This window comes from Tachypleus tridentatus, chromosome 8 (assembly GCF_004210375.1).
Source record: "Tachypleus tridentatus isolate NWPU-2018 chromosome 8, ASM421037v1, whole genome shotgun sequence".
Lineage (NCBI taxonomy): Eukaryota > Metazoa > Arthropoda > Merostomata > Xiphosura > Limulidae > Tachypleus > Tachypleus tridentatus.
The window spans coordinates 84,936,998-84,964,414 of NC_134832.1; the positions used below are offsets into that span (position 1 = coordinate 84,936,998).

Genomic DNA, 27,417 nt, shown 5'->3' on the forward strand with positions numbered 1-27,417 from the left:
GACAGAATTTGGGAGAGTTCATTTGACCGAAAATTAGGCAAGGTTTTTCCAGTTTTGTAATAACTTGTCATATTTATCAATTAGTTGGAAAAACCTAACCAGAAAAATCCCGTTTCGTCTTTGAAACCTATCACAAGTTTCGAAGATCACCTCAGTCGTGTGATTATTGTTTGTGCTAAGCCAAAAAGATAACATTTTTGTTTAAGCACCTTCACGTGATATGTAATTTCATACGCATAAGGCTATTTGTTTTGATTGGGTTATGTATTATCATGATTTTTGAAACTGTATAATACTTTGACAATATATCGTATTTAATGCATTGTTATCAATGTATATATAAAACACCTAGCACCAATTTTTAATTCTCTAAAGAGAGACATGTAACGGATTTACTGTTTTACAATTATTTTAATACCAAAGTTTGTTTCAGTTTAATGCGTGTAACGTATATTGGTATATGTGTGCTGCGAAAGTCCCGCCTGTTCTCTGGGTTTGTGGAAGATTTACGATTATGAGAGTCAGCAGTGTATGATGTGTGTAAAATACAAGTGACTCCCAGTATTTTTGTCAACTGAAATTTCCTGAAATTTCGAAAACTTCGCCTAATGAATATAAAAGGTAGCAATCGCAACGCAGAGAGAGACAGTTTTATACTGTTGGTTTCTTTCAGTAAATATACTATAAACCTTGGAAGCTATAACTGTGTTAAACGCTTATTAATCGGAAAATTACAGAAGTTGACGAGGAACGTTTATAGATTTCGAATATTACAAACTGTTTAAAACTTCCGTAAATTAACTTCGGACGATAGTATTTCTACGAGGATCAAACTAGCCGTCAAGAGAAGTGTACAGGTACTTCAGCAAAGAATTAGTTCGCTCCCAGTGAACATCGGTAAAAGTTTCAGGTCCAGACTAGGTAAAAAATTCAGTATTGTTTGTAAGTTTGTAATAACCGTTATTATAAATTGTGTTGTTGTTTGTATATTTTAAAACATACTTCTTGTATTAAGAAAGAAAACTGCGTTTATCAATCTCGTTGACAAATATCATAAATTGAATACACATCGATATCTAATTAACTTCTAAATTCAAATTCAAATTTCCAGCTATTTGAAATTGTAATACGTAACGTAATAAGTCGGAAACTTTTCCAAAATAAATTATAACACGTAATAACTAACAGCCCTATTGATAAGGTGAAGCTATTCTTTCAGAAACGATCCTACAAAATTCATCGCGGTCATACTTGTCATTCAAAACAAATGTTATATTTTTCATTTCAACATTCGATAAATGATTATTATGGATACGTGAACAACCCCTGTAGTTTAAGTAAGATATGTGGGTGAAGTTTTATTCTAAGATAATGTTTACGTACAAACGGTGTGATTGTGTAATGAGAAAAATGAACAGAATTGTACACTCCGTTTGATTCTGACTGGTAACCTAACTTTTCTCTAATTCGACAAGAACGTCACAGCAAGTTTTAGAACAATTGTAGTATCCACGCGGAATTAATTATGTTACATGTATATGGAAATCATAGAAGCCCTAATGTTTTCAAATAAACTCAGAAGTTCAGTTGGCTTCACGATCCCACACAAGTCAGAGGTCGAGGATAATGTGTAACTTTACTCTTAAAAATTTCTGTTTGGTCGATTTACTCCATTAAATAGATAACATGAAACACGTGACATTTCACTCAAGAACTGGATGGTTTCCATTAAATCAATACATGACTCGTCAAATTGACTAACCTCTTCATAACCCTAGGGCCATCACGAAGTTTCAGCGGCCTATTTCCGTAAGTAGTCTCAGGGGAGAAAGTAAATAGCGTACTTGTTGTTTCCTTCTTCATTGGAAAAGAAGGGGGGATAACACGAATCAATCGATCTAGATTTATCTTACTTGGATATTTTGTTTTTTAATTTTCAACTGAACGTCTTGGGTTCTCCACTTTTTTCACACAGCATAACATAAAGTGTGTGAGTGGGGGACTGTGGTACTGCAGCAACAATATTTAAGCATAATCAAATGTAGTTTTTATGAAGGGAGCATTCAGCTTAGGTTCCTTTATGGTGCACGAGCAGCCTGTAGCGTGGGACGAGGTCATAAGGGTCTGGGGGTGCCAGATGTCTCAGGAAACATCACGTGCAGTCGGTGAAAAGGCACAGGTGGTCTTTGCGCGTTAGTATGCCTGTCCGTATATTTGTGTATTAAAACGTTTTGGAAACTATTTTAACAGCACTTTGCGCTGATGGCGTTCAAGAATTCAAAATTTGTTATTACGACGACGTTTTTTTATTTTATTTTTGACGAGGTACACCATTGGATAACTAAAAAAATATATATATTCTTTAACTTAATGTTAGTATCAGAATGTTATAATCTAACTTATATGCCGAACTGAAAAATCTGTTTTCTTTATTTTTGCTGTTGCTTTAGCTGTTTCTTGTTGTTGTTTTTTTTGTGAAGAGAATAGTTTTAATTAAGGGTAGTTTGATTTGTTTGAACGCAAAGGTGCACAATGGGTTATCTAACCTGTCTTCACCGCAGGAATCAAATCCTTAATTTGAGTATGATAAGCTTTCATGTTTACAACTGAGCCATTAGGGGAGAGCCTAACTTGAGGAACTTATACCATAACCCTAAGTGGACACATACTAGGAGCTCATGGCTACGGTAAAAAATAGTCTTGGAGATAATTCATAGCGATTATTACGTAAAATGTTATTTGAATTAAAAGCAAACAAAGAAACAAAAAAGAATAAAAATGGTGTTCAATAATGAGACTAATTATGGAAAGACACAAGAATTACACGTATAGGAGTCACGAGCAGTGAATAATAGCTACAAGTCGGTGAATTTATTAAAGAAACAGAACATTATTGTAGCAAGTACAAAAAGAAAGGGAAGTACAATGTAATAATATATACGTATGCGAGCCTATTCTTTCATACAGAGCAAAACGCCTGTTATTCATGCTGCCATAAGGCTATCAATGTACGATCGTGATATATTGTTTTAAATGCCCTCACAATTCAAGCGAGCTGTTTATTCGTTTTTTACATGAGCTTAAAATATTCATATTATGGTTTTGTAAAGGCCTAGCAAGGAAGTGAGTGTTATATTCAGGACTTTTTAAATGAAAATGAATAAATGAGATCACTCGTGGAATTTAGAAAGACTAATATCAATGAACAGAAGCACAGTAGGTGGTTTTTAGTAATAGCCTTAAACCACAACTTAGTTTTGTATGTGGATCTGAGTAGTAGAAACAACTTGCAAACATTGTATTTCCTCCGGTCATACCCCAGGTGCTAGCACACCAGATTTTTCATCATGGTAGTCCAACGTACGAGTCGAGATCTGCCATTGATAAACCCTGCGCTTTCAGGTGTGAACACATTATAAAAATGAATGTCAATCCTGTCCCTCGATTATGAGTAATTTTGTATGAATGTGACGAGTGCTGCTGATCAGTTGGAAAGTAAAAGTGACTGTTCCGTATATTAAATACTTTAGTTACTGAATTACTTACACATGTTATTACTATGTATTTTGATGATTAGTTATTAATTAAGCTAATGTAGGAGAAAATAACAATAACACTTAACTTCTAAAGTCTTCATCTATTAATCTTAAACGTTTTTGTTATAGCTAACATAGTCAGGTAATTAGAAATAATTAACATATTAATATATAACAGTAAGTGTTTAAAGTAAAGGAAAATACATTAAAGTGATGAGTTTATATATATATGGGAACAAGAAATTTGAATGCACATGCTAAGTCTAGTGGGCCGACTTTTAGACCGGTATAAACCTAACTGCACTATACTGAAACAGTTTTGAACCAAAATAAATAAATGACTAAAATAACAATTATTTCAAATTTAGAGGAGTGACCAGGTTTATTACATGCAAAGAAGAAATGGTTGGAACTGATAATGAGGGGTGGAAAGAAACTGATATATCAGATATATTATTAGGGAAAACAAATACAGCATTAATGTATTTAATCTCCAGCAGTAAAGAGAGAAACAAAGAACAAGTACAGGTTGATAAATATGAATAGTTTCCTTGAGGTAAAAGAAAAATAATTCTAAAAAACTACTTGCGAAATTAGAAAGAACGTGAGAAATAATCATAACTATCTCCAAGTAATTTGAACGTGAAATGAATTTTGTGGGAATTAGTCATAATTTGTTATAATTGTGTCTAAGTTATCAAGAGAGAAGAAAGAATGTGCAAAATAGTTTTTAGAGACTTTTTGTATCATAGTATTTGAAACACTTTGTTAACAGCCTCAAATATATAAGCAAGTTTTAATACGGTCAGTTGATAAAAACAGAGCTCATTAAACCAACTTATTTGATGACAAATTCCGTGAATTATAAGGAAAAAAGAATAATATGCAGATAACGGAAAATTAACAGTTATAAAACATAAATAATGTTCAATTTAGAAAAAAATAAATAACACTCTAGCAATTATTTTGTAATTTTGATAATGCTATAATTTCTGTGTGAATATTGTAACTTGCTGGTTCGTCGCGAGATGCCGCAAAATTTATTCTGCCCTGCAATATTGTCTAAGAAACTAATACCTTGAAAAAAAAAAAAAAGAGGTTTACAGAACACAATTAATTTACTCTTCATTGGCAAGTTAGGATTACTTTATTCATCAGTCCATGCAGAAAAAAAAAAAAGGTTATTCTTACCCAGAAGAATATTTTATGATCCACTACTCGACAAAAAGATTAATCCTCTACGTATTTTATTACATAAGATATGTGTAGCGGGATGTCAGACAGCTTGTCACCTAAACTACAACCAACGCTGATAGCTTGCCGAACAGCCGTGGCTATTACTAAGAGTTCTTCCCGCTAGGACTTTGCGAAGAAAAGTAGGCCCGGTATTTCCGTTTCCTCCCACCGTCATTCCCTCCTATTGGCACAAAGTTTAGTGAATATGTTATACACAATTTAAACTCAAAGCTTATGAATTGAAACTAGTAGAACCGCAGTATGAATCTCCAGCTGGATATCAGCCCAAAGATGGATCAAACCATTAACATTTTTGTTGTTGTGACCAGGTACAACTTTCAGAATTAGCAATGTGCTACTGAGGTTAATTAGTAGTAGTTACACTACCTGTTTCCTTTAACTTTATGAAAAATAAATAAACAAAACACAATTTATAACAGCCTTTAACATTTTACAATAATAACTAATTGTTGAATACAATCTCTAACTTATGGAATAGGCTATGAACTAATGCTTTCTTCTTTTATTTTTATGTTTGCTTAAAAGAGAAAGGTGAGGACATCTGATCGATTAGTAATTACATTAAGTAAATAACTTGTTTGTTTGTAAATTTCGCACGAAGCTACACGAAGTCTATTTACTCTAGTATTCCCTAATTTAGCACTGGAATCGAAGGAGTTAGTCACCGTCACCCACCGCCAACGCTTAGACTACTCTTTTATAAATTAGTGGAAGGATTGGTCATCACATTATAACGCCCACACGGCTGAAAGGGCGAGCATGAGGGATTTGAACTAACTACATGCTATAGTTTACAACATGTAAACGTGCTTTGGAATGGTCATCCTATGAGCAGAGGTGTCAGAGGTGTCGCTACAAATTGACACACGCAGCTTGTGCCTCGAATACCCAGTTGGTGTCTTGAAAAATCAAAATAGAAAACCATGATCGATATCATACTAAAACGTCGAAAATTCCCGTACCTATGGGCCTGAGCCCCGGATTGCTTGTTTGTTTTAGAATTAAGATAAAGCTACACAATGGGCTATTTGTGCTCTGTCCATCCCAGGTGTCAAAACCCTGTTTTTAGCGGTGTGAGTCCTCAGAAATGCCGCTGTTCCGCTGGAAGCTGAGCCCCGAATCTGAAACTCCTCTGCAGAACTTTTTTGTTACGATTAAAAGGCGTATTCATTCTTCTATGTTTATAATAATACAAAAAAAAACAATAATCGCATGTGAGTGAAAATAATTATGTGTATCTTCTGAGAATAGGTAAACTAAGAAATGTTGTTTGCTATTGTACATATTACTAATAATAAGTATAATAACCATATGTTATGTGACGTTCGCAAAAATACTTTGACTATGTTAACTTAGATTTCTTTACAATCGATGAAAGTGTTCTATAGAGGTCTTGCAATGACGATAAATAAAGAGATTAATACATCAAAAGAATTTTTGTTTATATAATTCCAAAAGCGGTGCTGGTATCTATAAAGATAAGAGTGACGAGAACCATTCTGAAAATAATTAATTATATAGATTTACTTTAAGCCTACCTTTAAGTGATCACTTTGACAAAGTTTATTTCCTCTGTTGTCCTAAAACAAAGATATCTAAAGAACAAGTATCTAAAGTACAAATGTGAACGTTCAAAATCCACTAATATTCACATTAACAGATTATTAGAGGGTATTTATGTGTTTTGGAGGCTTCTTGTGAGTAAAAGTAACAGAATACCTGAAAATATGTTATATGGCACACTATAGTCTGAAATCTGCTGAATATATCACCAGTTACTCTTGAAGCTATTAACCAAAAACAGGTTGTTACATATTAATACTAGTATAAACATCTGCAGGAGGTTTTGTTTTATTTGTTTTTTTTTAATTTTGCGCAAACCTACTCGAGGGCTATCTGCGCTAGTCCTCCCTAATTTAGCAGTGTAAAACTAGAGAAAAGGCAATGAGTCATCACCACCCACCGCCAACTCTTTTACCAACGAATAGTGGATTAACCGTAACATTATAACGCCCTAACGGCTGAAAGGACGAGCATATTTGGTATGACAATGATTCGAACCGCGACCATCGGATTACGAGTCGAGTGCCATGCCTGGCAACTCTGTAGGAGGTATATGTTCTGAAGAGATTTATAAACACGTTTTTAATTGAAGTACTCTTCCCTCTAAAGTGTTTAACATCGAACTTGAGGACTTGTAACGCTGATCTTTTGAGTTCTATTCGTGTGGTGGCCATAATGCAGTTTTAAGCTTAAGAAGCAATCAAACAAATTTTACTTTAGCCCTGTTAACTGAATTTCAAGTAAAGTGTCACTTTAAGGTTTAGAATGGTGAGGATAAATTTTTATCTTTCAATTAAGTAGATGTGTAATTTCACTAATCTTTGAGCAGTAAATTGCACACCCAACTCTTCCCTTTGAGAAAGGCCGATAGATTAGGTGAAAGTTTACGAATAAAAATGACACTCAGTCCATAATGGACTTTATTTTTAAAGCTCTTGTGATGTATTTAAATGTCTTAACTTAAAAGTTTTGAAGATTATTTTAAGGAAATTGAACTTTCTCGTCTTTTTTTTTTTTCGTCGAAAACGCTGAAAATATCACAAATTTGCTAAAATTGAGCAAAATCTCTGTAAGAACTTTTAGTAGAATTAGTCTCAAAGAACATTACTGTAAAACATGGGAAATGCATCGGAATTGAGGATCTATAGCAGTCAAGTCGAAAAAGTTGCAGAACTAGCAAAGTAGTTGTTTCACTTCTTGTTCTCCAAGCGGTTCATTTTACAATAAAAATGTGGTACATTAAACGCACTGAATTCAATAATAATCATGAATTTTGCTTGTACAGAAAACTATTCTACATCAAGAAGTAACAAATATATTTAAACTATTTTAATTATGAAATACTTCTTTAATTTAGACTTAAGCGCTTATTCTAACCTCATCATAAACCTTATCGGAAAACGTAAATCAAATCATAATCTTTATTCTCCACATTGTGGTTGGATATTTTATTACTGTACATTTTTAATATTATTGGAATCTAGCCAAAATGCTTAACATTTTAACTTTGATTTGTAGAATTTTTGTTGTGAGGTGCGCTTTGTTCAAGCTCAACTATTATAAATAATTGATCTATCCAGTGTTATGTTCTTAAAAATTGTGTTCGACTAACAGACTAGATACTGTAGCACAATTAATAAACTACATACTGTAACACAAAGTTTGCATCTACAAAAAAGTATAAAATTATGACGTAATATACTATATTTATTTTTCTGGTTTTTACTTTCACTCAATACAGTTGTAAACAGTTGTATAATTAAGCTATTGTGCAATAAATTATGAAACACTATTATGCGAATTATTTTGACTCCTGGATTTTACGAAAGATAGCGTGCTTCAAGTTGAGTGCGCATTGTTTTTGAATGCAATTACATTTTAGGCCATAAAGAGAGGCAGAGGAGTGGAGAAAATGGGTTATATCCAAATAAGCTGTGTGAACTATTCTGCTACCATGCGTTTCTAGAACCTTCTGATGATGCACTTTAAAAAAAAAAAACACTAATAGTACGTGCCCCAAGTATGGTATTGATATTCCAAATTACAGGTCTGGACACATACACCAAATAATTTGTATGATTTACGCGATAAATATTACGAGATTTCCGATGTCATTTAAACCTTATGGTTTGAGTCAACAAGCTAATATTAATACAAAAAAATTATGTTAAATTGAGGGTGATGTATAATTCAATTTATAATCTTTAGTTTTCTATGTCTCATTTTTCTTATGCTTTGCTCCAAATGACAAAAAATGTTTCAGTACAAAAATGAAGTGATGAAATGCAGACGTGATTTCAACATTTGAGAGAATTCCATTATTATTTTATGTTCATGCTTTCTCATTGTGATAATTAAGATAACCACAATTTCATAAAAGAGTTGTACAACTATGCCTAACTTTACGACCATTCAAATGTTGAAAAGTATTTGAAAAATGGTTTTTGTTTGTTTTGAATTTCGCGCAAAGCTACACGAGGGCTATCTGCGCTAGCCGTTCCTAGCTAGTCATCATCATACACTGCTAACTCTTGGGCTACTCTTTTACCAAGGAATAGTGGGATTAACCGTAATATTAAAACGCCCCCACAGCTGAAATGCTTGGTGTGACGGGGATTCGAACCCGCGACCCTCGGATTACGAGTCGAGTGCCTTAACCACCTGGCCATGCCGGGCCTTGAAGTATGGAAAAAACGTAGAAGTAAGAACAAATGGGGGATTTGTCAAGCGTAACTATAAGTAATAGCATATTAAGCCTACGGGTTATTAAGAAGCTATAAAAGAAGCTAGATTTGAGTGACTATCAAAATGTAAGGCGGAAGACGGCATAAGAAAAGAAAGCACTGTGTCAGAGATCATGCATGGTTTGACATAGATTGTTGAAGTGCACGAGCAACACGGCACCTGCTGCCAACCTCATCGATGAAAGCCTATTTTTCTTATTGCTTTGAAAGCAAATAAATCAAGACTATGTTCGTTTAAAGTTAAAACCTTAGGTCACGAGCTCTTCTCCACAACGAAGTGATTTCCGTAATGCAATAAGCAAAAACGCCAAGCACATAAGTAACAACTTGGTGGTGTATTATTATTATTATTGAATTATGATCAATATTTACATTAAGTCATATTTAAACAAAAATGTTCTTTCCAGGTTGTGTACTTTAATCAATATATAAATTTCCTTGTTCATAACTATCACTAGAAGTGGTAGCAGAGCATATGTAGTTTAACAACGTAAATTAACTAAATTTACTGAGATAAATTCGATGTAGGATACGTTATTTTCTTTGTATGTTATTTCCATTTGATAATTTAATCCAATCTGCTTGATTTATTTTTTTGTAAATCTAGAAAAACGAAAACAAACAGAAGGTAAAGATCAAGTCTCCAAAACCACTCCATTTCGGTCATAACCGTGACGTATTTACTTCTAACAGAGTAAAGCTAATATCAAACAACGAGCATAAGCTAACCCGCGCAATCTATTTGTAACGGACATGTACGTAGAGTTTTTATGGAGTTATTTGAACGTATTTGAACTGTTTGTTATATGTACCAAAACTCGAAGACTTGCGCCCAAACTGTACATTCTTACGCTAAGTGATGTTTCATTTCGGACTTTGCATCACGTGTTGTAAATTATCAAAGGTAACTCTTATCGTTATTACAATAAGCAGAAAAAACTCCTAAATTAATAATCGATTTTAAGAGTGAAACATTATAAATGGTAGAAACTTCTGGATTTAATAATTTATCAATATTTGTTTGTTTTCTTATAGCAAAGCCACATCGGGCTATCTGCTGAGTTCACCTTGACCAAAATAATCTACAGAGATCAGTATTAAAATAAGCTCAGTAAATAAGACAACTAGTTTGGTATCCGGTCTAATAAAGAGCATAAAACGTCATAAAGCAAGATATTACAATAACTAGAAAGTACTGTTCTATAGATAATTAAAAACTTTCGTTAATTATAATTTATTTCTTCAATTGAATATTTACAAAGAGACTCAATGCCCGGACTTGCACAACACAAGTGAGTTTTCCCAAGGTGCTTTTTTATATTAAAATCATACAATCAATCCTCCAATATTCAATACATCAGTTTAAAATTAATTTCTACATACCCAACAATAATATAAGGAACCTTTCAGGAATACATCCCAGCATCTAGAAAAGAAAATCTTTAATTTTCAAATACGACCGTATTTTTGTTTGTTTTAATACTGGACTTCATAACTGTGTAGCGGATTTATTGTTATACATTTATTTTAATATCTGAATTTGTTTCAGTTAGATGCATGTGACGTATATTGTTGGATGTATATTGCGCAAGTTCCGCTTGTTCTCTAAATTTCTAGAAGTAAGAATCAACAATATACGTTTTACGAAAACACTAGCGTATCTTCAAATATTATTGAACTTTCGAAAACCTCGCCTAATGAGTATATTGATTTGGTTTTTTGAATTTTCCGCAAAGCTACACGGGAGCTATCTGCGCTTGCCATCCCTAATTTAGCAGGGTAAGACGAGAGGGAAGGCAACGAATATTGGGATTGACCGTCACATTATAAAATTCCCACTGCTAAAAGGGCGAGCATGTTTATTGTGACGGAGATTCGAACTCGTGATCCTTGGATTACCAGTCGAACGCTCTAACCACCTGGCCATGCAGGACCTGTTTAATTGAGTAAAGAGTTGTTTAGATATGTCTCCCAATCTTTTAGCTGCGGCAGAAATTTTAGTCTCTTTTACATTTTTGAAATTAGGTAGAAAAACAAACTTCATTTCTGCCGCTTTATATACAATTGTTTGTTTTTTGGAATTTCGCACAAAGCTACTCGAGGGCTATCTGTGCTAGCCGTCCCTAATTTAGCAGTGTAAGACTAGAGGGAAGGCAGCTAGTCATCACCACCCACCGCCAACTCTTGGGCTACTCTTTTACCAACGAATAGTGGGATTGACCGAAACATTATAACGCCCCCCACGGCTGAAAGGGCGAGCATGTTTGGCGCAAAGTGGATGCGAACCCGCGACCCTCAGGTTATGAGTCGCACACCTTAACACGCTTGGCCAGGCCGGGCCCAGTGAACTCGTAAGCTTTACGGCAGTAGACAAATCAAGGCTCTTTTGTTGAAGCTTAGCACTTGTATCATCAAATCTTCGAATAATTTTATGTCAAAACACTGTCATAAAAGTAATATATAACGTTCTCATTTGATTCATCAAAGCAGCGGTTTAATTTCTTACTGTTTATCTTGCCTCATAGAATATTCTGTGTTATTTTGTGCATTATTTACTTTACAAATTATTTTGTGAACCAGTAGCATTGATGTAAAGCAGCAGGACTAACATAGAAGGACAGTCGACAGCAAAAAACAACAAAAACGACTACACAGGTGAGGGATACATTATTTGTTTTTCTTATCTATTCTTTCTTTACTATTAAAATATAACTAAAAATATCGAACTTAGAAACTTTTAGGCTAAAGGTTCAGTTGAGTAATATAGATAAATATAATGATGACAATAATAAAAGTATTCTTCAAGGTTCACTCGCTAGGACTAACAGCTCATGAGTAGCACGAGCTTTATGTAACTTGGTTAATGTAGCATTTTTCGACACTTTTTTATGACACAAGTTTTAAAAAATCACGGTTCAAAAGGCAATAAAACAATACAATTAAATTATAAACAGAAGTATACGGCTAAGAAGTTTTAAACTGTTTAATGTAAAGAAATGGTACAATTTGAAGTCAGTCTAGAAAGAAAAATGGTAATTTTGATTTATTTTGTATTTTTTATTGTTGTTGATGCAGTCTGTATTAAGTAAGAATAGAACAAATAAAATACAAAAATATATTAAGAAAAAGAAGATAAACCCTCATCTCTTGGGGATCTGGCGAAACTGCACCACAGTTAAGGCGACACTGATCATATGTAGTGTTAGCTGTGGAACCTGCATACTTACGCATCAGGATTAAATTTCGGACTTTCTCTCTTCTGAAAGAATGTAGATTCAAAACACTTATTATATAGTTCTGTGACAACGAACCTTGTATCCCTGACTTATTATCCAGTGAGTAAAATTATCTTAACACCAAGCCAATACAATGAACTTTACACTACAATGTCGATTGGTATATTTCTATTGTTTGTATTTAAAACGAGAGCAAATTTTTAGGCACCACTATCCCCTGAGCCCTCGCTAATATTACCTTTTAAACTTTTCATTTGAGGTTGTATTAATCTATTATGAACCTTCGAATGTTTTTATTTATTCATTTTGACTCATATCGTGAAAAAAAATGACTATCAGGCCCATCATTAATTTGGCCAGTACAGGTTTTCTAATGCTAGTTTTGTATATTCCTTTTCTAAATGATGTTATGTCCCATTACTAGTACCTAACAGCCAAGTATTGCTACTGTTAGATTAATTTTAATCAAACGATGACCTTCTGGCGGGACGTTATTAATTTGTGTGTTATGTGTGTTATTGTAGGCCAAATATTATACATATGTGACAATGAAGTGAAGAAACATTCAAATTTAAACTCATGTATAATACTCATATTTTCATTGGTAGACATTTATCAGCCAAAAAATGAACTTATAATTTTGTATCAAGCTGTAGTTTATTTTTCGACGTGTCTATTTCCACTTATATAGCAAGCATGCACAATAAAAGCCTTACTTTATAATCATAATTACGGGTTATCAGCATTGAAGTAAAGCTACCAAACTTTATGCAAGTGAAAAGTGTAAAAGTTAATTTCTTTCAAAGGAAGTTTTTACTCAGCTTGCGAATGTACCCATGCGATTAAAAGCCAGTGGTTTAGGACATTTAATAAATCGTTTGTGTGATCCATTTATTAATTTGGAAGAGTCATTGTTTCGTTCTATCTATGGCTACGTTTTTACTTGGTTTATGGCTATGCATGCAGAAAACTGCCTTGATTATTCAAATAACATTTTATTTTCTGTTTTACTTTTTTTACCATATGTAGCCGTCACTAGAGCAATGAAATCTGTACAACTTAAAGAAAAACAACTTGAAACACCTACGTCATTCCTAGTTGGTTAAATCATACTTAAAAGGTCCAAATATAAAAATCTAGGAGATATCATAGGACAAACAATCAAATTTCTCTCAAATTATACAGGATTAAAGTTCTAGGGTAACGTAGAGTTGCTTCCAACGCCTCTGTAAAATGGAGTTTGAATGCAATAAAAACTATTAAAACTTTTGGAAAGAGAGAAGTAAGCCAGAAGAAAATTTTGTTTAATCACAATAAGTTGTTGTTAAATACAGTTTCTCAGAATTACTTTAATAGCAATAAGTGAATTGTATTTTATTTATTGCGTTGTCAGTCTGTAACCCTTGAAGTGCCTTCACCCTGTGTCGAATTCTACAACTAAAGTTTTGCTGATTGTACTACTTGTTGTATAGAGGAATGAAAATATATATCTTCCATAATCACGCTGTGTTGCTCCACCTTACTGAAAGACATGCAAACAACAAAAGAATTGAGAAAAGAAACAGTTGATGGTAGAAAATTTGTCTTTAAATTTGTCTAGCATGACCCAATGACGTATCTTTAGGCATGTATGCATACGCACAACTGCTCATAACTTTATTTTGACAATAAACTTGAGAAAACGTATCTTTTCACGTTGTTTTTCAGCTCAAAGTTTGATCCACTGCGTGGAATCGTATCTCAAAGTTTAGTGTTGTAAATCCATAAACTTATGTTTTTTTATGTGGCATTGAATAGACTCAAGATTACTCAGTCTGTCCAGAATAACATCATCTAGGTGAGAGTTTGTTAGACTTTGAATATAAACAGTCGTTTGATAAAGACTTAGGTAAAAGTGTTCCAGTAGTGGGAATTTCTTAATTACGTATGGATAATATTAAAAAAAAACTGGCGAGCGATTATAACAATTAAGTTATTTTCTGTTCATTTGATTTTCTTACTTTTGCCAAAAACGATTGAGAACAATAAAAAACGAAACAAAATTGTCTTCCTTTCTAAATTGTTTATAAAAATCTGTGCTTACGTTAATGAAATTTTTAAGACATATAAGGCAAACGTTATTGTGTGTATTTAAAATATCATTGTTATAAAATGTTGACATTAATCCGTCAAAGTGTCCTACTAAGACAGCGGTTAGTCTACGGATCTACAAGGCTGATCTCAGGAGTTTGATTCTCCTCGGTGGACACAGCAGTTAGCCCGATGTGGCTTTGCTATAAGAAAAACGGACATTTGTCAACAAAACAGAAATTTCATTCTTATAATATATCTTTCATTTCATAAAACAGTTTTTTTTTCAAATGTTCAGTGTAATATAATTCGTGAAGTATATTAGAACCGGGATGGGTTTCAATAGTAAGTTTATTACAAACCTTGAAGTAACTTGCATTTCAATTTATTGATTAAATTTATTGTTCTAAAAAAGCCAATACAAGCTTTGAGAACAAGAAGTGTATAGCCGAAAGAAATCTTACAATTAGAAGTCACCCTCCCAATTTGTTCTGTCATAGTAGGTTGAACTTAAAACAACCTGTAGTAGTAGTGACACGTAAAAAGCCCAAGTAGCGTAACATGGTCATTTTCTGGAGAAAATTAGTTTTAAAAACATTCACAAAAAATGAAAAATGATTATTAATATGATATCCATTGCCCAACTTGAAGGAAGTGGGTTTTTATTTTTGTGCAGGAACACTACATTATAGAAAAAAATATATTTCTTAGAACTAAATATCCATTTTGGGGGAAATAATTTCTTCACTGAAAATCGAGAAAAATGGGAATTACATATAAATGTAATAACTTGCATAATTTTATTTGCGTAAAATACGCAGCAACTAATTATATTGTGAAGAAGTAGTGTTATGCTACATACAATCGTACTTGGGGCGAGATGAGACGAATATTTATTCAAAAATCGCACAAAACTATTGCCGTATATCAAGCTATTGTAAGCAACCTGATTTCTTTTCTTTTTGTTTTATTTTAGGAACAGACGTGTGAAATACAATTAGTTATCTTCAGTATCAATACAGTCAGGTTGGACAGACGTGTGAAATACAATTAGTTATCAATACAGTCAGGTTGGATCACATTTTGACAGTAACACCTCGGCATTCTTCACAGGTGAAATACAATTAGTTATCAATACAGTCAGGTTGGATCACATTTTGACAGTAACACCTCGGCATTCTTCACAGGTGAAATACAATTAGTTATCAATACAGTCAGGTTGGATCACATTTTGACAGTAACACCTCGGCATTCTTCCCAGGTGAAATACAATTAGTTATCTTCAGTATCAATACAGTCAGGTTGGATCAAATTTTGACAGTAACACCTCGGCATTCTTCACAGGTGGGAAGTTTTCAAAACCACAGCTTTCAAAGCAATATCTTTTACGGTTACATCTAATAACCTTCAATAAAGAACTGGGCGCATGTGTCATATCTGTCAGATTAAGGACCATTTGATCATTGTATAAAAGTCATTCCAAGCTTAATATTTTAGTATATTCCTTCCTGTTGTCTGACTTCGAAAATAAACCTACAAACTGTGCAATTCAGAATGTTGGACGAGGCCTTACGCGCGGCCTTATTTGATGCAACAATTTATCACAAAACGTGCTCTACTGAATATAACTGAAACAACCATATCCTTTTAACAAACATAATAAAGTACTTTAATTAAATGGCATTAATAACTTGATTTGTTATTGTTTCCTCTGTTAAAACGCTTGTTTTAAGTATTTTTAAAAGGTTCTGACATTAAAACGGTCAAATTTCTTCTCTTCCTTTATGTAGTTTTTACAATATCTACCAAAAGGTCTTTTTTCTAAATAAAATTTTCTTTTCAGAATAAAACCCAGTGGTGTAATGAAAAGTTTATAGTGACCCTTGTCATAATTTCTTAGACAACAGAGGGCACCAAGCGGTGAAGATCTCATACTCAACAGGCTCTTCATGAGCAAGTTGGGGACGTTTTCGTTTAGAAAAAAATATCTTTTTTATACCGGTTTTATTAACTAGAACTGAAAATTTTTATTTCACCAAAAAGAAGGCATTTCCCACATTCCTTTAGAGTTGGGGCTTCGAACAGAGATTTAAAGTGATAAGGTGACTGAAATCTGTCAGCATATCACGAGCTTAAAGCCAAGCACAAGAAATATGAAAGTCTCCAAATGATACACAGAGGTATTCAAGTAGTGTTTAGAACCAACTTGTTAGTTATTGTGTAGCACGTCGAGTACAATATTATGCTTGTAGCTACTTTTAAAGTGTTTCTGTCTGCTTATCCTACTGCTGACTATCGTGATGCTTTGACCTTCCTTACCGAATCGCAGGTGAAATCGTTCATATCTCAGTTGAAAGTTAAATATAAAAAGGTAGTAACAAAAGCAGTTGGCAGTTGATTAATTAATGATGCTGAGGATCTGCCTTTATTGATATATATTGAACTTGCTCCTAACGAGTAGGCCTTAGCACTGTGTAGTATGGAGACTTGAGAATACTGTATTTCACTTTACAAAGTATATCGATTAACATAAGAAACTTGTGTCAAAGTTGTTTAGTCCACAACCACTCTCTTTGGAAGTTTCTGGATTGAATTTACTCTTAATATTCAACAAATAGTGTAAAGACACCTATTGGCTTCTGAACGACGCGTTAAAACCTGATTTACATTTTTTGCGAATCAATTTTAAATAAAAAAAAGCAGCGCTAGTTACTTAAGACTGTTTTAAATTAGTACTAGATTGAATACATACGTATTACTGGGAAAAATTCTGCAGTTCAACTCCGTTTAAATTAAGCAGCAAAAACAAAACAAACAAAAATTGTGTATCATTTCAAAACCACTAACGTTCTAGCAACTTTTATAATCGCATATTTTTTTAATTTACTCCATATCTAACTGCATTACAATATTGACAACTTTGAATTTTATAATACTTTGCACTCCTTCTATCCTAATAACACAAATAACGAAACAAAAGTGATTTTCATTCTAGTAATTAATCTTGAAAGAGTATACGTTTTAAACACACAATATAATTGTAAAACGTATTTTTTAAATGTTTTAATGCCACATTTGTGTGTTTTAATAATCATGGGACTATAACAAGACACTTCACCTTCGTAAAATTTGGAGATCTGTTTGTGAACTAAAACTGTAGCATGGTACATAAAGCCAGCTTCTGCGAGAGAGTGACAGCGTGTTATACGTTTGTATGTTGGGCGATCTGAGACAGCTCTATTACTGGATATAGAGGGGAGTCGCAAACAGCCAGAGGGTTTTCTAATACTCTGAGAATTTGGTTATAAAAGACGCTTATTGTCAAGTGTAAAGTAAGTAACTTATGATTAAGTTTTTGAAGTGTCGGGAACAGCTTCAACTTTACTTGTAGAATCTCTAAACAATGTCAATAATGGCTATAAAATCTGTAACATTGGGAAGTAGACGTCAGCATTATACACACGCTGCATTATCCCATAATACTGAAGCTTGAAATCTATCGAACCAAGAGTTATTTTAAAACCAAAATAGTTGTTGACAAGTTTAAACAGAAAAGCACTTCACGTCTTAGAAAATAAGTCTGGAACATTTAAATTCAACTTAATGGTGTTTTTATCTGTTTTACGAAAAAACGTTGTTGGTAGTGAATGTATTATCTTCAATTAGTTACTTACTACTAACAGTGCTCGCTTTCTAGGTACTGTCAATGTCCATTTATTAAAATGTTAAGTATTATTATTTATAACAGATATGGCAGAAGTAAAGAGAAAGCTGTATATTGCTCTCAGATTGTACCACAAAAAGGAAATACATGGCGCAGGTAAACGTTTGTTTTTGCAGTTTTCTTTAAAAACACTGTTTATAAGCCAAAAATAAAGGCGTTTATTACATATTACAATTTTAAATAGACTGAAAGTGATTTTAATTTCAACTTAGAAGTTAATTAAATGTAGAGATGTATCAACTTTGTGATGTTTCCCATCAAGGTTGATGCACACAGTTTTCTTTCTTAATACAAACATATTTTAATATACAGACATCAATACCATTTATAATAACGGTTATTACAAATAATGATTTATATACAAAAGTTTTACAAACAAATTATAATGAGTCTACTATCCGATTTGAAACTTCCTTGCTATCTTATCGAGGGCTCACGATGAGCGAATTAATTAATTAATTCTGAGTTGATATTAGCACAATTCAAGTAACGGGAAACTAGCTAACTCTTAACACGTGAGTTTTTTACAACTGAAATTATACAATGTTTGCGTAGTAATACTAACGTCCGAAATTAATTTGCTGAAGTTAAACCGTTTGTAATATACGAAACATATAAACGTTCCTGGTCAAATATCTGTAGTTTCTCGATTAAATCACAGTTGTTGCTTTCGAGGTTTATAATATACCAACTATAATACACCAATAATATATACGGTCTCTCCACGCGTTGCACTGATTACCTTTTATAAGCTTGAGAGAATAATTTCTAGAAATTTCAGCTATTTTTATATTGGCAAACACTAGCATTTACATACACATATAGTACATTGTTGATTCTCAAACTCGAAAATCTTCTAAGCATTATTGAATAGACGGGAATTTCGCAATACGTATTTAAAAATACAAGTAACACGCATTTTTAAATGTAAAAAATATTTAACCGAAACAAATATCGATATTAAAATAAATATATGATAGCAAATCCATCACACGTTTCAAATATTAAATTTTTGTAACTTTTAATATGTTACACAACATTCCATTAAAAATAATAGAAATTTTATCCGAACATTTATAGCAATCTTTCAGTAAATTCCTAGTTTTTGTGGTATTCTGCAAAAACACACATTTAATCCTTAAAATTTATGTGGTCGATTTCTTGCAATTCTTGCATTTTGTACGAGCTAGGCCTAAAATTCCACAGAGTGATTGAACAATAGTCAACGTTACCCAAAACATGAAAAAGTAGCTTATTAATTTATAGTTAAAAGTTTATTTACATTTTGAAACAAACCAATAGATAACTAACAATTATTAAACACTTTTAACCAAAAGACGATAAATTAATAAAAACGTTCACTTGCTTTATCTAAAGTTTACCGAGAAAATTTGATCTTTAAAACATCAAATTCTTTTGACTTGTTAAGAAGCAAACTCCTTTAACAAGATGGTGAAACATTAGTATTAGGACTATTATATTTTTAAACACTACGTTTTTATCAAGTGCCTTAGGAACTTTTAAGAACAAGCAGAGTTTATAATAATAGAATTCCAACCTTACAATATTCGTCATATCCGTTGTTGATGACGCATTCCACTCAATCCAGAGTTTTTCATGCCGGCTGAGATACAACGAACACAGTGGTAGTTGCCGGAACACTATTTATATAAACCATGACCGATCTGCACTCTGCATATTACAGGGAATAGAATTTCCAAATTTTAGGGTTGTAATTGTGTAAACGTAATGCTCGTATTAAAAATATAGTCAAGTCGCGTTCTCCCATGTGGTCTAGTGGCTAGGATATCTGGCTCATTCAGGAGGCCCGCGTTCGATTCCCGGCATGGCCAAGCGTGTTAAGGCATGCGACTTGTAATCTGAGGGCCGCGGGTTCGCATCCCCGTCGCGCCAAACATGCTCGCCCTTTCAGCCGTGGGGGTGCGTTATAATGTGACAGTCAATCCCACTATTCGTTGGTAAAAGAGTATCCCAAGAGTTGGCGGTGGGTGGTGATGACTAGCTGCCTTCCCTCTAGTCTTACACTGCTAAATTAGGGACGGCTAGCACAGATAGCCCTCGAGTAGCTTTGTACGAAATTCAAAAACAAACAATCAAATCGCACATTTTTGATAGCATATAATTTATGTTAACGGTTCTGAAATACACTGTCATTGTTAATTGCATCTTTGTGGAAAAGTTAAATAACAAAATTTTGATATTTTATACATCTTGGTTGTTAAGCAGTATAAAGAAGACTTTACACTTTTTCATAAAAGTTAAGAAAAAACGATCTTTGCACTTAGGATATATATTTTTATTTATACTAGCGTTTCGCCTTTGCAGCTTCTTCTCGATTAATATAACTTATTTATCTGGAGAGTAAAGGTCGTTTTTTTGTTAACTTTTATCGAAAAGTGTAAATCCCCCAGTGTGCAAAACAAATTTTGAGAAACAACAAAAGTCTTTAAAGTGATGATGTTTGTTTTTACACATCTTGGTTGTCACGCAATATAAAGAGGACTGTATAGTGATGACTGATTTTTAAGTTTTAAATCACGATAGATGTTTGTTTTTGAGAATGACTTTAAAAATGGGAATTATTTAATAAAATGTCTTCTACCATACACATTTCTCATTGGGTATCGCAGTTTCTAAAATATGTTAATAAGATCTTCTTTAGGCAAGGCGAAGGCCGTCTAAACAAACATTACATTATAAATATATGTGTCTAAACTTATGATATTCACTAGACGTGATAGTGTTTATATTATTGTTATTGTGGTTCTCTATGAGATGCAGAAGAATATTGGTATTTTATTGATCAAAACATATTATTTTTTTCAATGAAGATTTGGTGTTGTATGTTGCTCATAGCAACACGAGGAATATTTGTGTTAATCGTCCCTAATTTAGCATTGAAAAACTATAGAGAAGGCAGCTAGTCATCATCACCCACTGTCAACTCTTGGGATACTTTTTACCAACGAATAGGGAGATTGACTGTCACATTATAAGGCCTCTACGGCTGAAAGGACGAGCGTTTTTGGTGTGACGGGGATTCGAACTCGCGACACTCGGATTACAAGTCGAGTGCCTTAACCAGCTGGCCATGCCAGGCCCATAAAATAAATGAACAACATGCGTTCATTAAAATTGGGCCAAAGATTAAATAACGCGTTGAAGATTACATATAAAGGTATTAAAATAGTTCTAGGCTCGCGCAAATTATTTTGCTTTTAACATTATGTTCTCAACTTTTTGTATTTTATAGAATCATGTTAAAAATACTGTATGAAGATACTTTATCGTAAAATATTGTTTAGATGTTGTTTAAAGCTGGCACGTGTGTTAAGAACAATTGTAGAAGTCGGCGGTCGCTTTTGCATAAACTCTACTGCTTTATAAGACGTCTTCATGATATTTTAGTCGGCGAAAGTACACTCACAAATTACACATATCTGTAAATCATGATGTATATGAACATTTTAAGGTTTAGGTGTAGATATAAAGACATACTTTGGAATTATCTAAATTTGGTAATTTGTACAAAGTTTCGTCGTTATTTTCGAATGTCCTCGTAAAGCTATTTAAGAACTCTACGCTAGTAGTTCATGATTTTGAAGTGATAGACTAGACAATGAAGTCTGCTACTGTCTATCTGAATAGAAGGATTTTACTGAAAATCTTTATAAAGCATAAATCGGCCCACAGCGATGTTTTGATTTTTTTAGTGATAACGTAATCCGAGGGTCGCGGGTTCGAATCTCCGTCACACCAAACATGCTCGCCCTTTTCAGCCATGGGGTGCGTTATAATGTGACAGTCAATCCCACTATTCGTTGGTAAAAGAGTATCCCAAGAGTTGGCGGTAGATGGTGATGACTAGCTGCCTTCCCTCTAATCTTACACTGCTAAATTAGGGACAGCTAGCGCAGATAGCCGTCGTGTAGCTTTGCGCGATATTCAAAACAAACCAAACCAAATTAACGAGATGCGGACGTTGAAAGGTATTGGTTTGAACTTCAAGCAAAGCTACACAAGGGCAATCTGCGCTAGCCATCCCTTATTCAACAGCGAAAGACTATAGAAATGACAGCTAGTCATCATCACCCACTGACAACTCTTGAGCGATTCTTTTACCAATGAATAATGGAATTGACTGTTACATTATAATATCCTCACGACTGAAAGGACAAACATATTTGGTGAGACGTGGATTACAACCCGCGACAGAATTCGAGTCAAGCACCTTTAACTGTCGGACCACGCAAACGATTAGCCACAGTGCGCTAACCATTGGCTCTTTCGGACCAGTACACAGCTAAAGATATGTTGAATATACTATAATTTTTTAGAATAAGGTGTTTTTGTACAAAATAGTTATATTAAAATTCACAATACTATAACAATTTTTATATACTATCTTGTCTATTGTCAAAGAAGCATGATAATTATTTGGACAGTGTCCATAACAGGTACGGAAACCATAATTTAAATTTACAAATTTTATACTAAACTAAAGGAATTATTAAAGTTTATACTAAAATATGGAATATTTTAAGAAAGTGAAACTATTTATAGTTAAGCACAAATCTATATTATGACCTATCTTTGCCGTGCTAATCATAGGTGTTTTAAACCCGTTTTACAGCGTTATAAGTGCGTAGACTTTCCGTTGTGCCACTGATGGACAGAAAAGCAAAACAGAGTTTTGATATATAAGGCTATTTATTAATAGATCATATCTTAAACGTCGTTAGTTGTTCCTATAAGCTGAACAATTATTAAAAGTTTTCTTAACGTATATGTAACGTATCTATTGCAACATATTAACTGTTTACTAACATGATACTTGCTAATTTTCGCTCCTTGTACTTCGTCAATAAAGTTGTTAGCGCTATCTAATTCTGACATTACATGTTTCTTCACGTGACATATTTAAAACTTGTAAAAACGTGTATTTTTATTATAAACCTTATTTCCCAAGGTCTGTTTTCTGTCGCGCTCCTTCCGCGTGAAGGTAATGTGAAGAGAACGAGGACCTCCAGTTTCCCACACTAGCCAATAGGGTTTGGTTCGAATTTCGCGCAAAGCTATGCAAAGACTATCTGCGCTAGCCGTCCCTAATTTAGCAGTGTAAGACATGAGGGAAGGCAGCTAGTCATCACTACCCACCGTTAACTCTTGGGTTACTCTTTTACCAACGAATAGTGGGATTAACCGTAACATTATAATGTCCCCACGGTTGAATGGGCGAGCATGTTTGATGTGACGGGAAATCAATAGGATTAAAGGTGTTTTTTCTGACTAACAGGATTTTGTTAAATTTAATATTTTAACTTACACGGATCGCTATAAGAAATGGGAACTTTGTAACTCATGTTCGCTATTTAACTTACTCTAAAAATACTTACTTCCTTACTTTTCTAATTAACCACACACATTTATAAAAGTCTGAAAAATTGTTTACAGTTAATATGTTCTTTATATATTCATTTAAACTATTTTACGGTGTAATGTAACTCTGCATTTGTCGCTAACGGATTCCTTACGGGATATATACGTTGTTGTATAATACAAAAGCTATTATATAACCATAAATTATAAAAATAATATACATTATTCTTACATTTATGATAATGATTTAAATTAGAAAACTGTTTCGTTGTCAGTAGTAACTTCTGTAAAACACAGAATATTATACTTTCACAGTTGCTCTAATATTTGAATAGCTTTGAATAAAAGTGTTTTTACCAACTTTTTAATAATTTCATTTTAAGTTACATAACTCTATTTCACTTTATCGTCGTTTAAAGTAAGTTCGAAACATTTTATTATTTGTGGGACCGTTCAGGAACGATCAGAGTTTATGAATCGAGGAAGAAATACAACTGCGAGAATAAAACGTACCTGACGTAGTTTCATTAAACGTTTCCATTGAAGGGGGCCCCCCGCTAGTACAACGGTATATTTCCGGATTTACAACACTAAAATCAGTGGTTCGATTCCCCTCAGTGGGCTCAGCAGAGAGCCCATGTGGCTTTGCTATAAGAAAACACACAAACACACACACCAGTGAAGGGGGAACCCAACTTTTTATGAAGTACATTGGAAAGTTTGTTTGTTTTTGAATTATCGCGTAGAGCTGCACAAACGCTTATAAGCATAGCCGTCCCTAATCTTAAATTGATAGACTAGAGGGAAGCAGCTAATTAACAGCACCCACCGCTATCGTTTTGGCTACTCTTGTCTAACAGAACACTCCTATACCACACCCATGCCCTAGTATACGGAGTGCGTTTTTGTGGAAACAGGATGTGAACCATGCTAGTCGTTAGGCCACACCTGGCCTAGGTAGGAGCGACATCTGTAAAGAACACAAGTGTTATTAAGTTTAGTGAAATTTGTTCTTCAATTACGGTTTGCAGCTGGTGTGTAATATCATTTTACATGGAAGTATGAGTTTCTTTAAGAATACCCATAAAATAAGCAAAAGTCACAAGTTTTTAATTGTTTTATTATTCGTGCTTACAGAAGTATAAATTACAATTTTGTTTTATGAAGCTATAGCTAATAAATTATCTTAATATACACACACACACACTGTACTTGTGTACTGCACTTGTGTACTGTACTTGTGTACTGCACTTGTTCTAATTGAAAACATTATCGAGATTTATACAAATATCTGATTATCTAATGTTTACAAATCCACACAAACTAATAAACAGTAATTTAAGTGCTATAAATTTAACATATGTGGATAGAAACGAATCTAATCGTTCAATGGAGATTTGCTGGAGTGAATGAGTAAGACACGTACAGAATTACTGAATGGTAAAGTAAAAAAAAAACGGAAGATTATTTCGGTTCATTTGAAGACTACTTGAATATATATATATAAAGATTAAATAAAACTGGTACGAAAGATTAAAGTCAAAGGTTTTTACTTACCGTGTAGGAAACAAAGAATGTCCTAACTTCTGGTTTGTTTTGATTTGCTGGTCTCGACAAAACATGCAATTATGGAAACATATATGCATAAGTTCGATGATCTATCTTCGATAAACAAACGAAACGAATAGGCTAATTTATGAAACAACTACTTGTCTGTTATTTAGAAATATGGTAACAACGTAATAGTTTTTAAAAACTGTGCAAACCACGTGCTTGTGCTAGGAAAACTATAACAGTCCAACGACAGGATTTTACGTATTTTCACTGGTTATTAAACGTTGCTTGAGGGACTTATATACAACACAGTGTGATGACGTCACTTTTCAGTATAGTATTGGTTAAGAGTTACGTGGGGCGCACGATTATTGGTCGAAACAGAGTAACGGCGCGCTGTATGATGACTTTTGATCAAGATCTCTGCAATCGTGCATGGTTTTCAAGCGCTTGTTAGCTTCGTATTTGAATTTATTAGACATATTCAAACTGGAACATACGTTTCGGTAAAGTTTCGGTCAATTGTTATAAACTTGCCTGGTAGTTGGAGTATTAAATATTCACTCGTTAGCTTTTTAATCGTATTACTTGTTAATCACCAAGTTAAACCACACAGTTAAAAATACAAATTTAAAACACGACTCAAGTAAAATTATGTGAGATTAGGGAACTAAAATATTGCGAGCTCATAAATTCAAAATAAGATAAAAAAAAAGGACGAATCAGTTTCAGTTATAAATACTAAATTATAGAGAGCGCTCGACAAATGTTTTATCCATCCACGTAATAAATAAATTTCACACCTTAAGTGTGAAAAAAGGTGCGGATAAAAGTATTGAGCATATAATTTAAAGGAATGAAATCAAAACTGACAGCCAGACTAGAACATACGCATATAGTATTGATAAGACTTATGTCAAATATTCATTCAATAGTTTTTAGTTCAACTTAGGGTATGATGGTGGGCGAAAATGTCAGACCGGTAGCTCATCTGACTTTGTGCGTAGAAATACGTAAAATGAGTGGCTTTTGTTGAATAACTTTGCACACGTGAAATCTATTTAAACCAAATTTGACATATAAGTACGGGTTGTTAAAACCTATCAGAGTACCAAATTTGGGAAAAATCATTTAAAATGATTTGATATAAAATTTACGTATATTCTATGTGAAGGGAAAAAATCAAACTTTGAGGTTTTACGTCTTGTGTACTTTTCTTTTTAATGAATGTCTTGAAATGTGGTATGTAAAGTAAAAAGGTGAAAAGTTGGTAAACTGTCATCACTCCTGTAAATAACACACGTGTGTTGTGCAGCTTGTTTTTACCGCACGTCACACTGCCATGTGTAATATATATTTGAAGTGTGTGTCTATATCCGAAGACTTACTGCTGTCCCACCAGGGGATTATGTTTGAAATAAGTTAAATCTGCGAGTGAAGCTGCCAAACAGAGGAATTATAATGATATTTATTTATTTTTTGGCAGACCTGTGTATCAGCATACAATCATTGCATCATACTAATAGTTTTACGTCAATTATCTAAATAGTAACTGGTATTAGTAGTGACCAAAGAGTAAGCTTTACATTTTATTACACTGTCACTTATGCAGGAGATAAACTAATATGCTTAATATTTATTAGTTATTTTATGATCTCACGGGCTATATAAAAAGAACGAATATATTTAGTTACATTATTTTTAAAAGTAAATATGTAACGTTAACTTATTTATATAACAACAATTACGTTTAGTTCCATCGCAGGTTTAAACAACAAAGGTGATTCTGAATAGAATATTAATCTTTGAAGTTGCGAGAAAAACAAAAACTTATTTATCTAACATAGCATAGTATGTAAGCAGATGACATAGTTGAAATAAAACTATGAGAACAGTATTTGTAATAACGAAAAAAATGTTGGATTAATAAAGCCAACTTAATTTATTTTAAATATTTGAATCTAAATTTGTATTAAACATTTTGGAGCCTCTCTTGTATTAAACTGTCTCTTTACCAAGCACAATGATGTCTGTCTTTGTGTTAAAACTGATTGTTATATTGGCTCCCTACCAAACACAACAATTCTAATGTATGTATGAAACATAGATGAAACTTAGGTTAGAAAACACAAAAATAACTACAGTGTAGATAAATAACACATCAGAATGTTTATAATGGGGAGAATACTATTATCTACTGCCACCTCAGTGAGGTTAACAACGCTGAAACTACTTTCAGTAACCATGCTGAGCACAACACATGTGCTGTTATTTCTTTGTGTTTAACGGCAAACAAGCATTTAGTGCCCTCTAGTGAAATTACTATCCATAAT

At 33.3% G+C, this 27,417-nt stretch overlaps 1 protein-coding gene across 3 annotated transcripts in view; it reads right to left on the reverse strand.

Moving 5' to 3' along the window:
- LOC143222828 (activating transcription factor 3-like) overlaps positions 1 to 25,364 on the reverse strand; it is a 74,895-nt gene extending 49,531 nt beyond the window's left edge. For 2 of the 3 annotated variants that reach the window (XR_013012515.1, XM_076449908.1), the window contains exon 1: positions 25,088 to 25,364. The gene's annotated coding sequence lies outside the window, so the exon portion shown is untranslated. Of the gene's footprint in view, positions 1 to 4,727; positions 4,922 to 25,087 lie in introns of those variants that run through there. The other variant, XR_013012516.1, reaches the window with a different exon arrangement.
- Positions 25,365 to 27,417: the final 2,053 nt, after the last annotated feature.